The sequence below is a fragment of the Pezoporus flaviventris genome, unplaced genomic scaffold (assembly GCF_033815535.1).
Source record: "Pezoporus flaviventris isolate CSIRO_AGI_PZ_B2104156 unplaced genomic scaffold, CSIRO_AGI_Pfla_v1 ptg000002l, whole genome shotgun sequence".
Taxonomy (NCBI): Eukaryota; Metazoa; Chordata; class Aves; order Psittaciformes; family Psittacidae; genus Pezoporus; species Pezoporus flaviventris.
The window spans coordinates 80,762,345-80,775,083 of NW_026892550.1; the positions used below are offsets into that span (position 1 = coordinate 80,762,345).

Below are 12,739 nucleotides of genomic sequence, written 5' to 3' on the forward strand. Positions count from 1 at the left end.
AGTGCTGTTCACACTTGCAATGGTGGCTGTGTGTTTTTTGAAGAGATACAAAACCATGTCCATTTCCTCTACACCTGCCATCTGCTTTCTTGTATTTGTGGCCAGCTGCCTTAGGAATTATCTGTTGGTTTTTTTTAAGGAGAGGAACACCCCCTTGTAGTCAGCATTGTGCCACTTGCTGTTGGTCTTCTCTTTGCAATTGCTCACTCAGATGCAGGTACTGGTCAGTAAGAGGGGGGTAGGTGGCTCAATCATACTCTGAACTGTCACGGAATAGGCACTTTCTTGCTGGCATTATTTACATTTCACTCCTCAGTTGCTCTACAGTTAGGTCAAAGCGAACCTGCAATACTGGATTTTGTGGCACAGGCGACTTTGAAGCTGGGTATGTGGCAAGGCATCATGTTTACTCCAAAGCCTCTAATATCCATTCAGTTTCATCCCTGTTGGTGTCCTTTCTGCCGCTTAATTTAGAGCTCTTGCTAACGTACCGGAGCTCTTACACAGGTCATGCAGCAGGTGCCTCGTGTCACAGTCTTGCATCTGTGCTTTTTCTTCTGTGGCTAACTAACATTTTGGGCAAAGAGGAGGCTGCTGTGCTGCTTTCTTGGTAGACTTAATTGCTGATAAATAGGGATCTGATATAGAGCTTACACAGTATAGATACGTTCTTATCAAATTGTGTTGAGTGCTTCCCAGAGCTTCATGAACCCATGAACTTTGGCACGTGCCTGTTCAGAGCAAGGTGCAGCTGGGTGCAAGTATTGATTCCTGTAAGAGAGGTAAAGTACAAAAAAAAATGCTCTTCATAGCAAATAAAGAAATACAGATTCCCTCTATGAAAAGGAAGAGTAATAGGATGACACTGATACACCTGTATGGTTTTATAACATTGAACTGCAAGCACCAGTTGAAGGTTTCATTTTCTAAAAAGGAAGGGTATAATTCTGGCTTCAGTTTTCATGTTTATGGCTCTGTGTGTAAAGAAGGGTCTTTCTCTGTCTAAAATTCTTAGTGAAGGTCAGAAAAATCACTTGCTTTATGTTGTGATCAATCATGGAGTGCTAGCTACTAAAAGATGCAAAATGTTAAAGCAAATGGATCAAACATAAGAGTTATTATGGTTGTGTTTGCAAAAATGGGCTTATTTTTTTTGTCCCATTACTTTTCTCGGTTAAAGTTGTTGACCTTTCCTTCCTGTGTAAATGGATTTTTTTGTTCTTACAAATCTCCTCTGTATACTTTTTATTTAAAAAAAAAAAAAAGTAGAATATTTCTTCTACAGCTGCTGAATTGTTTGTCATGCTTCTCACTCTTCTTCAGAGAACACCCAAAGAAATTCAGTCCTGAAATCTTTCTTATTTATTATTGTTACTTGTCTTCTACAAAACAGGAGGGGGAAAAAAGCCTTTCTACCAGGTGACCATTTAGAAAAGCAGTGTCTCACTTTAAACTAGTTCATTGCTTACTGGATTGTGTTATTTGGAAAAAATAAAAAGTAAAAAAAATCTTCCTCTGTGCTGTCACTGGGGGCGGTTAAAGTGACACTGCCCTTCTCATATGGATGCACTTTTTTTCCCATCACAAATTTTCAGTTAAACATGCTTTTTAAATTCATTATCAATATGGAAAATACAATTAATCAAGCAGCTATAAGCCACAGTCCCCTTTCCCTGCTCCCCTCCCGCAGTTATTTTCTCCTTTCTTTACTTTTCAGTGCCCTGTTGGGGGGGGGGGGGGGGGAATCACTTTCCCTGCTTTCTCTTCTCTGGGCTTATTTCCACTCTTTGCTGTCAAAGAGACGCTCAGTATTGAATGAGCAAAATCTTTCAGGTGCTGTTTATAATTTACATTAGAGATTTGGTCTGCTGCCATAGGTGATTGTGAGTGGGAGGAGTTTCGGGTATCTGTCACTATCCTGATGCTCCAGCTTTGTTTTGAACAACTGCTGTCTGCTCTGGGCTTTACCTCAAAATTGCACAGGTGAGCTCATTTCCCAGGTGTTTTTACCTAGCTCTTAGTCTCCTGTTTTGTTATGTAAGACCTGGAAGGCCTGGCAAAGCAAAGCTAAGCTTTGGGGTGTGTGTCCTGTCTGATTTTCTGTTGCATTCAGGATAGGCACAGCCTCTCCATTGGTGTTCTGAATTGTTCCATGCTCAGGTGTTAAGGGATATGTTTGCTGTTGAAGTAACAGAACATGACCATGTGTCATTGATAGAAAAGGTGAGGTAAACTTTGTAGAGTACATAGGAAGCCATAAGAATGCTATTGAATCATATACAGCTTCTGAAGCTCACAAAAATCTCTGTAGAAAACCCTTTTGACAAATTTGGTAGGGATTGTATCGGTGCAGCTGAAATGCTATAGGGTTTTGGCATAATGTATGTTAGTGATTTTATGTGCTCAGTTATCATTACCAACATAATCATTGAAACAGTGTTTCAAAATATATACATTGAGATTTTTTCAAAACAGATTGGAAAAAAATCTGTTTTCTGGTGTGCTTTGTAAATTTGGATTTACTTTTTTCCTTTAGTCTTTCAAGTTGTATTCTTAAAAAATGACACTAAGTAGCCAAGTGTACCTTTTAAAAGTCCTTACTATTTGTGGTATCACAGAATAATAAACCTGACTTTAGTCCTAGGGGCTTTGAAAAGGGTGTGGTAATTGTCTAGATGTTTACCTTGTAAAGGCTACCTTTTTTGCATTGAAATATACAGTGATTTAATGTTTTCACTGTTGTAAAACTATAATGCAATGGGTAGCTGTTGCACAGAGGCAAGGTGACAGATTTCTTGATAAATAGAAGACTTCTTGGTTAACGCCCTTAGAAAACTCAGTGTGGAACTTCATACAATAGTTAACTCAAACAAGATGACACCTCTTTGTGATATGCTAAGTTATTTGTTATTTAGGGAAGAGGTAAAACAGCATCTGGAGTGTCAGTACTTCCTGGTTGTGTCTTAAATACCTTTTTTTGAGGTGGAGCTTTGAAAGAATGCATTATTAACTATGAAAGAATGTGTTACTTGCTATTTGAGGATTTTAATGACTTCGATTTGACATTCGTCTAAGTAGGTAATAAAATTAGTGTGCGGTTTACAGCTTTGTTAAATATTTGGCCCTTTGAGCATTTATAGTTTATCAGCAGTGAAATGTCTTGTAAAAGAAGATTTTTGTGAGAATTTAAAGCATTAATATCACCTGCACTTTGTCGACCTTCAGAATTTGATTCCTCAGAGATCATAAAAGTGCAATTATTACAATGACCTTGGGCTTCATTTGAAATTATTTTCTTGACATCAGACTACAAGGTTTACACACTTTTGTTTTGTTGGTAGTGTCCAGCTCAGATTGGTTTTAGTTGTGAGTACACAGTCTTAATCGTCATGCTTTCTTTTCTGAGCATTTGGATTTTGTCCCAGAAGTTATGAAGCATGTTGCTTCTTAGAACTTTTGGCATATAGTTAAGGCTTAAAGGCATTGTGTAGACTTGCAAGCAGGTACTTTACTAGAGCACTATATTTGGGTTTTGTATTGAAGGAAAGAAAGAATATGGTTTAAATCTGATGCAGATTTTTAAATTTGTTTTTTATTGTTCATAAGCAAATTGAAACTGTTTTTGAATAGTGAAGAATCACTTGGTTTGAGTGCTGTACTAAAATGAAACAGTGTTTTCATGCTGAATTTCACCCTGGATTGTCATAACCATTGAGGGATGACCGCCAATGCCAGCCTGTGGTGACAGCAGGCAAGAAAGTTCCTGGTTTTAGAGGCTGAGAAGTCCTGAAGTGGTGCCTGCACTTCTGTTGAGCTGTGCCCATGGCTTGTGTGACAGTTGCTGTAGTTGGAGGAGCAGCTTCTGTTTCAGCTCAGAGCAAATCAAGTACCAGTGGTACCAAGTGGGAAGTGGAAATGTGAAGGGCCTTTTCTCTGAGGGCTTTTCTGTTAGTCTAACATAGTATTCAAATGTTTCCCCATTGACTTAGCACAGCCTCTGGTTTCAGTTGTAACCTTTAAGTAGGACTTAAGTCTGGATACTGAAGATAGCTGTGAACCTGGGAGGAGGGAAGAGGAGCTCTTTTTAAGAGGTGATGTGGAGCCATGAGCTGTGGATCTAGGACTGGGGAAGGAGGGAGCTAAGACTATGAGCCTTTTGGAAAGGAGCGTAACATCAGTTTGGATGAGCGTGGGACCGAGTTAGGCCCTGTCCCTCACTCAAAGCCCATGGGTCCATGCAGTTGCTCTCTGTGTGTAGCTGTCATTTTCCTCTTATCATGTCTGGGGGTGTTACTGTACTAATGGCAGAATGCAAATCCTACATAAGGAGTTGGGAGATGAAGCATGAGTTACAACTTCTGTAGAAAAAGGAAGGGGAAAAATACACTACAAATGCTGCCCCTCTCCCTCAAACAAGGATTGCAAGAATGGTGCATGGAGGCCCAGGTGTCCTGTGCCTGACACAGGGTCCCATCCCTCAACCCAAGACCCCAAGTAGTTTTCACTCTTTTGTTTGAGTGGATATTGATAAACAGCTGTGATATATGCAGATAATGCCTATTGAGCTGTGTGTTGGGTTTTATTTGCTGAGTCCTTGACAGTGACAAAGATGACTTTGAGATCAAGAATTTCTTCACAGCTGATTTAAAGGTCGTGTTGACTTTTACCTTGATTACCTTTCACCCACCCCTAAGGCAGTACTTGGAAAACGCCCTTTGCCAGCCAGTGTCTGTGTGTTTAATTTCAGCTGAGGAAGAAAACCCACCTCATTTCTCTCATGCTCTTATTTTTAACCCTGTAACACTGGTGATACAGAGAGTTTTGAACCTACCCAGGCTTCCTAAATCTCCTGTGGGATGCTTCGTGGGTAGCCAGTGGGGGTACCCTGCTCCTGATGCCTGAGACCCTCCCATCAGGGACATGGGCAGTGATTTGGGGTAGCCTACTGCTGTCCGGGTCTCAGCTGTTCGTTTCTGCCTGGCACATTGCCTATTCCTGGTTCTTAATGTCATTTGGGAAGAAAGTCAAGAACTTAAAAGTAGGAAGAGAGCAGCTGCTCCCTCCTGTAGAGACAAGGTCTCAGAGCAGGAAACACGTTTCAGTGGATCCAGGTATGTTTACTCTTAATTTACCATTTGTTGCTTATGTTTCTCCTGTAAACTTTGCCTTTTCCTTTTTTTCTTTTAACTGGGAGTGCTTGAATTAAGTACTTTACCAATGCATTCTTGAGCAATCTGAAAGTCCTAAGTCCAAGGTAACTTATGACACTTCATTCAGAGTGTGTTTTGCTATATTCCAATAATAGAAACTCTTTCCAGAATGTATGAAATATTTTGTACTCTGATCTTGTGAACTGCAGAGACAGGGTTATGGCTGGCCCATCTGTCTGTAATCAGGCTATCTTTGGTTCAGCCATTTTCATAATAAGGGTTAAAATTGTGGTGATTCTGTTTTGTTTTTTTTTTTTTTTTCATTTTTTAAGTTCTCTTGCTGAACTGAATTTTGAGGACAGTTTTGTGTAGCTGTCTTTTACTGTTCGCAGTGGAGGAAACAAGGGTGCTAACTTGATAAAGCTACATGGAACTGTTGGAACAAGTCCAGAGAAGGGCCATGAGGATGATCAGGGGACTGGAGCACCTCCCGTATGAAGATAGGCTGAGAAAGTTGGGGCTGTTCAGCCTGGAGAAGAGAAGGCTGCGTGGAGACCTCATAGCAGCCTTCCAGTATCTGAAGGGGGCCGATAGGGATGCTGGGGAGGGACTCTTCATTAGGGACTGTAGTGACACGACAAGGGGTAACAGGTTAAAACTTAAACAGGGGAAGTTTAGGTTGAGTGTAAGGAAGTTCTTTACTGTAAGGGTGGTGAGGCACCTGGGTTGCCCAGGGAAGTTGTGAATGCTCCACCCCTCGCCAGGCTGGACAGAGCCTTGGGTGGCATGGTTTAGTATGAGGTGTCCCTGCCCATGGCAGGGGGGTTGGAACTAGATGTAGATGGTCTTAAGGTCCTTCCCAACCCTAACTATTCTATGATTCTATGATTTGCTTTCTTTTCACGCAACTAAATTGACAAAGCGGCTGCAAAAAAAAAAGGGCAAAAAAGGATGTCACAGGATGGGAGAAAATTGTACTTGAGTTTTGAGCAGTGGTGGGTTAGGTTTGGTTCAGTTTGGTAGCTGTATGATTGGGCAGTCCAGTGGTTGGTGTTTTCAGAGTCCCTTGGTGCTCTGTGGTTATTGTCACAGGGCAATGACTCACAAATGTAAATGCTGGACCACACCTATATTGTCACCAGCTTTGGTTCTGCTGGAGATGGAGAGGAGCAAGTTGGGTCTGAATGCCAGGCTGTCTGCTCAGAAAGGAGTGCTGTAGGGAGGTGGGGTAGAAGGATGCTCCCAAGTACCTGCTCCTCTTTTGCTAGGAGGGAAGGTGGCAAATAGGGCAGGAACTGCTCGCTGTCTGGAATCAGCCTGTGGGAAATTAGTGGAGCCATGCTAAACTAAACTGTTTTAGCATTAGCCCTTTTGATTGCACTAGGATTTTTTTTTAATTTGTTTTTTCTTTTTTATTTTTGTTTTCTCCCCCAAGCACTAGTTCCTGCCTTTTGACCAGGTTGGCTTCTCAGTTCATTTACTGGAAGCAGTGATTCCATCCTTTGAATGTCAATGTGCTGTTGGATGTTAATGTTTGACCTTCAGAATTAGTCATCCAGTTAAGGAGTGTGTTGACCACGTAGCCTGTGTTTGACCAAACTGCTAAGAAATAACTTTGTGAATACTAATGATGCTAAATACAGATGACTGAAGTCCTAGTGCTTGCAGAAGCAACTGCAGCTTACTTCCCCCTCCCATGTTCAGCCAGCCACAGGAATGAACACTGATTCTGTATAAATGGCTTTTTGCTCAAGCTCCTTATAATGAAAACTTGGTTCAAACTGCACAGGACAGACTTGAAATCCCCTCCCCATTTTTATTTCATACTCTGCATCTCCTGTTTTTTAATAGTCAATGAGACATTTAAAAAAAAGTACTGCTGTAGGATGATGTGTCTTTAGAAGATCCTGTATTGGCATTTGGAGAACACTAATCATGTTTGCATTCTGAATTAAAACCCCAGTGATACTGAAATTTGAAGTTTTAATAGAAGAAATAAAGTTAATATTATTAGAAATGTTTTAAAGATACAAGAAGAAATAAAGCTAATATTATTAGAAATGTTTTAAAGATACATGTTGTGTTTTCCGCTTCAGGGTAAATGCTATTGAAATGCTATTGTAACATATTATAACCTTTTTCTTTTTTCCTTAAAATTGTCCTAAATGTTCTCCAAAATTTTTGGGAAAAAACTGTGCTTAGTCACCTTAACCAGAAGTACCAATATTGGAGTGATTTTGCGCAGTACATTTAATGTTGATGCTTCAAAATTTTATCTTATAATATTCAATATTTCTGTTATATAGTTTTTAGGAAGTATTAATATTTTAACACAACAGGAAATCTATCAAGTTGCAAGCAACCCTATTTGAAGTTTCAGAGGAGATTTTTTACAAAACTTTTAGTGCCTGAATCAGTAACAGCTATGTGCTGAGCATCTTGAGTCACGTTTAAGGATTCCCAGCTGCAGCTGACCTGTGCCGGAGTGCTTTTTAACATGAATTCAGAGTACTAGTTGTGCATAGGCTACAGCAGCTTAGTGAGTGGTGATGACTATTGCAGGTGCAACAATAATGGCTGTCCTACTTTTGGATTTATTCTTTCCTGCAGCACCCAGCCTCTCCCTCATCTTTTCCCCCCCAAAAAAGACAGTGTCAGCTTCTCTATATTTTAAACTTACTTATTTGCCTTTAGTACCTACAGTTCATCAGGCTTAACTGAAACAAAGTTACAATTTACAGCAGTGCTTTTAATTATTTTCGCTTTCAAGAGAAAGCTTTGGATTTATTTTAATGTGTGTATTTACTTGCTGTGTTAAAGCTCTTACTGAGCTTCCAAAGACAAGTTGCGAACATGAGCTAAGGGAACGCTTTTAAGTAGCTAAATAGTAGTTTTAGATTTAAGTAGCTAAATAATGGCTTTAAAGTAGCTAAATAGAAGGGGACCCAAACGTATGGAAAAACTACACTCTTTTCTCTCTTCTTTTTTCTCTTCTTTTTTTTTTTTTCTTAATTTCTGAAAGATACTTTTATTTTATCTCCTTCTTTCTGTGCTTGGTGATCTGGGATTTACATTGGTGTATGGCATTGGAGAGCACTTGCTTCAAACTCATGGAGCTTGAATTAATTTCAGTAAGTAATTAAAGCGAGTGAAGCAGAAAAAACTAGATATAACAATTTGATCTCTTTCATTTTTCTTTTCAAATCACAAAATACTGAGAAAGGAAGGCTTGGATGATAGCAGCTATGAGTCTGAGAGAGATTCATATGCTCCTGAAGATGCTTTGGAATGAGTATACAATAGGGATGCTAGTCCATATTTTACTTTCTCATTACAAGCATTTTTAGTTCAAACCTGTTTTGTTTATAAGGACTTCAAAAGCACTCCTAGAATCAAAATGCACAATGCATTAGAACTCACCAGGATAAGCATCAATGTTTAGATGTTCACTGAAAACAAATTAGCTACTATTTTAGCATCTTTATGTGTGTCTTTATAGTTACCTAGCTTCTGTCACTACTAAAGTCCTTGTTTTAATAAAAGGACTATATTTGGCATTTGTTTACATTTATTCCAAAATATTTCACTGTATTATGGTTTCTCATTTATTTTTCATTATAACACTTTATAACTTTACACAGTAAATACACAGATTATTTTACAGTATCCTGCATTGATTTTTGTAGCGATTCATTGTTTTAACAGCCAGTTAAACCAGAGTGATTTTGGTACATTTAAGCAGGTGCTGCCATCCATCTGCTGCTGCTTAACCTTAAAAATTGTGCTCTGTCAGAGGTATCGGAGGTTTCAGCTGTGCCATTAGTATTTTCTGCCTGCCTGAGTTTTTCAGGTGTCTGGCATGTATCTAAATCCACGTTGTTAGTAACTCACAACATATAAAATATCAAGAGTACCGAACATTGGCTGGAGTCTAAGCTACAAGTTGCTATAAAAAGAGAAAAGGAAGACATTTGGTGATTACACTGGCTAATTAATTGAGCTTAGGGATGTCCTTCATGATGGGTCCTGGTTGTTTTCTGGCTTAACGGAGTTGGTTTGTATTGAAATAAGTGAGGGATGTATAAGGGATGTGAGGGAATGAAATGGAACTCTGCCTCTTCCCTGTGAGCCAGTGCTCCCAGCTACAGCCATGTTGGACTCTTCCATCCTCTTAAATCTCACCTTTGCTGAACTTCAGTTTGTCAGTTTTACTCAGAAGTTAAGGAGAGTAAGGCTAGTAGAAACCATATAACTGAAAGTATAGGACTAGAGGCAAAATGAAGACCGCTGAGGAAGTGTGACTTGTAGCAGCATCTCTAGGAGTAAGATTGTGTAGTCTCTTGTGAGTAAGTCTTCAAAACTAATGTTTGCTTGTTTGGTTTCTTGTTTGTGGGATTTTTTTTGTTGTTGTTTGTTTGGGTTTTTTGTGTTTTGGTTTGTTTGTTTCTTTAATATATAGCAGTGAACTGGTTTTCCAGTTCCCATTTTCTTCTCAGGAAAAACAGGGTATGCAAATTTAAGTTGGCATGCATGCAAAAGAGGCATGGAGAAACAAAACCAAAAGCTCTCAATCTCTTCAGAGAGGTTCCTTTTTTGCTTGTAAAAAGAAAGAGAAGTTTAGTCTTGTCTTCATAAGAAGGTACCTCTTTTCTGCACTGTATCAAAGTGCAGGGGGCTGTTAATCACAAATCAGTGTGGTTATTCACTTCTGTGATCAGTCAAGGAGATAACTAAGAACTGCAAGAGGTTATTTAGTTTCTGCTTTTATCCAGATCAGGAGGGAGGGAAAGTTGGTGACAGCTTTAATGCACAGATGTGAATACTCTAGTAACCATCTTGTCATATAAATGCCAGGCACCTGTCCAAACATTGGGGTTAGTCTAGGAAAAAACCTGTTATTTATTTTGCTACCTGCGTTGTTCGTGTCTATTAAAATCTCTGTTTGCAACTGAGCTTAAATGTATTTTAATTCTGTTTGTACTAACAAATGCTTGGAAAATCTAGAACTATCACACTGCTTATAAATTAGGCAACATATTTTTTAACTTTTTAAACAGAAATACAAAATGAGAACGTGGTAGCAGATCAGTGGATGTGTTAAATGGAGAAACTGCCTGTCTGGATCCGAAGCTCCTTGAGAATCTGTTCACAGTTTTGCGGTGAGGGGTCGTCTCTATACATTCAGCAATCGTTTCTCCAAACCTTTCACTTTTGTTGACAAGGAATTAAATTTAAAAGCTTTTTGCTGAAAAGTTTTCCTGTTTCAAGGTTGAAAATGCATACATGAAACCTTTAAACGTGTTGGGTTTGTTTTTCCAAAGGGACAGAGCTTTAGCTTTAGCTTAGATGCCTATTTAGCAGCAGCTCTTGTGCAATGTGCACATGAGCCGTGTAGTCTGTGTGTCCATCTTCTCCATGTCCTTCACAAGGGATGCTGTGCCTGCTTCAGAGGGGACTTTTGAGAGACTGCTCCCTGCTGTGACTCATAGGTAAAGGTGTGTTAGTGGAACTTCAGGAAAAAAGGTGGTTTTCAGCAACTTCCCCCCACCCCAGCGCCTTGTTAAGAAAGGACAGGAAAGTACCCAGATTCTTACTGAATAACTGTGTTGAACAGCAGAAGGCAAAGGTTCTGAAGTATTTTAGCAAACACAGAGCCCTGTAAAGCTTTATGAACAGTCATTTCAGAAAGAAAAACCCAGCTGAGGTTCTGGTGACAGAACAACTTTTTGAAGTCCAGCAAGATGGAATTGAAGGGATTCTTACTGCACAGTGCTTCATCACCTGCTTGTCTGTGGCAACTGAGTGGTTCAAGAAGGGGAGAAAAAGGTGAAGACAGAGGGAGCTGCTTTGGGAGGTGGTACAGAAGATTATGATCAGGAGGTGGTATGGGGTATAGGAACAGAAGTGCTGATGTCCTTAACACTTCTTGTCATGCTAGCTCAGCTGTGTGCTAGGTTTATATGGTAGTTTGGGGGTTGTGATCTGTGCTTTTTATGTAAGCTCTTCTGTAGAAAGGTTTTACACAGAGATGCACTTGTATTCTGCAAGCATCTGTCCAGTAAGAATGCATCTTCTTCTGCGGTGTGTAGTATTTGATTGCAGAATTAAAGATGGGTCCCTTCTAAAGGGGATTCTCTCTTGCATTTGCCAAAACTGTGTATGTGGCTACATGGTAAGGTATTTAGCCAGCACAAGCAGTGACAACATATTGGTGTTGGTATAGTGATGTCCAGGCATTGCTGCTTTTAGGACTGGACCAAAAAATCTCAAAGCAATGCTGTGTGGATGCATGCAGTCATATGAGAGATCTTTAATGTATTTCTTCATTGTACCAAATATGTTGTTACAACTGTTTCTGGTGTGCAAATGTTTGGAGCATGTATGTATGTGAGCATATGCTGCACAGGTAGTGCTCCTGTGTATTAGCAGAGGGCTGTTTAAAACCAGAATTTCTCCCATGCCAAATTGTGCATCCCAGGCCTGTGACTGCATGAAGATGCACTGCAAGCCTCCAGTCATACCACCTGGTTCTTAGTTCCTTTCCTGAGATGCACCCTCACATTGCACATCCCTGAGCAGCTCAAACAGCTGCTTTTATTATCAGGGTAAAAAGGGGCGTAGCAATACTAATAAATAAACACAGGAAGGTGAACTGGTGGGAGAAGCCTTCCCTCCTCTACCTACAGCTCCCTCAGCTTGTGGGTGAGCACTGGCAGGATTGGGTCCTGGACCAGAGACAGCTCGTACAAGCCTCAGGCTGCAATGGCTGTGGAGCTACTGAACTGATAGTTGTGCTGCTGTTCATCTAATAAGGACCCAGCCTTATATGCCAGGTTAACTTGAACTGTATTTAATTCTTTCAGAAGCTTGGCATAGCTTAAAGGCTTGGCATCTTGAGTCATGAAAAGCCATGCATTTGAGAGAAGTTGATTTAGTTTATTTTATTGTGTGCCAGAAACTCTATTTAGTGTGTGCCTAAAGATGCATCAAAAGAGAGCAAGTTCCTATAATCTTCTTTGGCACCATTTTAACACTCTTTCGATGTAAGAAAAATATTTTATTGATGTCAGCCAGCCTCTTAAGTCTGAAATATGGAAGGAATGGAAAGCTCTGACTATTAGTAACAACATGGAAGTTTTAGTGAATCAGTTTCTGTTCTCTGCCTGAATTTTTTGACTTGTTCTTTAGTAGCATGAAATGAAATGGATCTGTCATCACAAGCATGTACGCTGTTACTGGCACAGACTGAATGGTTTTAGTAATGCTTAATAATAGATTCACTGTCTTCATTAAATGAACAGTTTATTGGAGTCTTTACTACTTCACTGAAGCTTTTTTTTTTTTTTAAGGGAAAAGAATATGGAAAAAGAGAAATGTCAGGCTTGATATAATTATTTTTGGTGGGGTTTTTTTGAGGAAAAAAAAAATAATAGCAGTGTGACATCCAGTAGCAACACTGAGTTTTTACTGAGATGTTAAGAAAGACACAAGTGCTTCCAGATGGAAATATGCTGTATGCTATATTTGATTTAAGAGAAATACTTTGCTTTCAGGGCCTTCAAGTCACATAGTGGTATGATAATAATGGT

At 39.6% G+C, this 12,739-nt stretch overlaps 1 protein-coding gene across 6 annotated transcripts in view; it reads left to right on the top strand.

Annotated features, from left to right (window-relative positions):
* EPS8 (EGFR pathway substrate 8, signaling adaptor) overlaps positions 1-12,739 on the top strand; it is a 136,836-nt gene that overhangs the window by 44,392 nt on the left and 79,705 nt on the right. The window contains exon 1 of one of the 6 annotated variants that reach the window (XM_061444661.1): positions 10,498-10,639. The exons of the other annotated variants lie outside the window; for them this stretch is intronic. The gene's annotated coding sequence lies outside the window, so the exon portion shown is untranslated. Of the gene's footprint in view, positions 1-10,497; positions 10,640-12,739 lie in introns of those variants that run through there. 6 annotated transcript variants of the gene reach the window in all.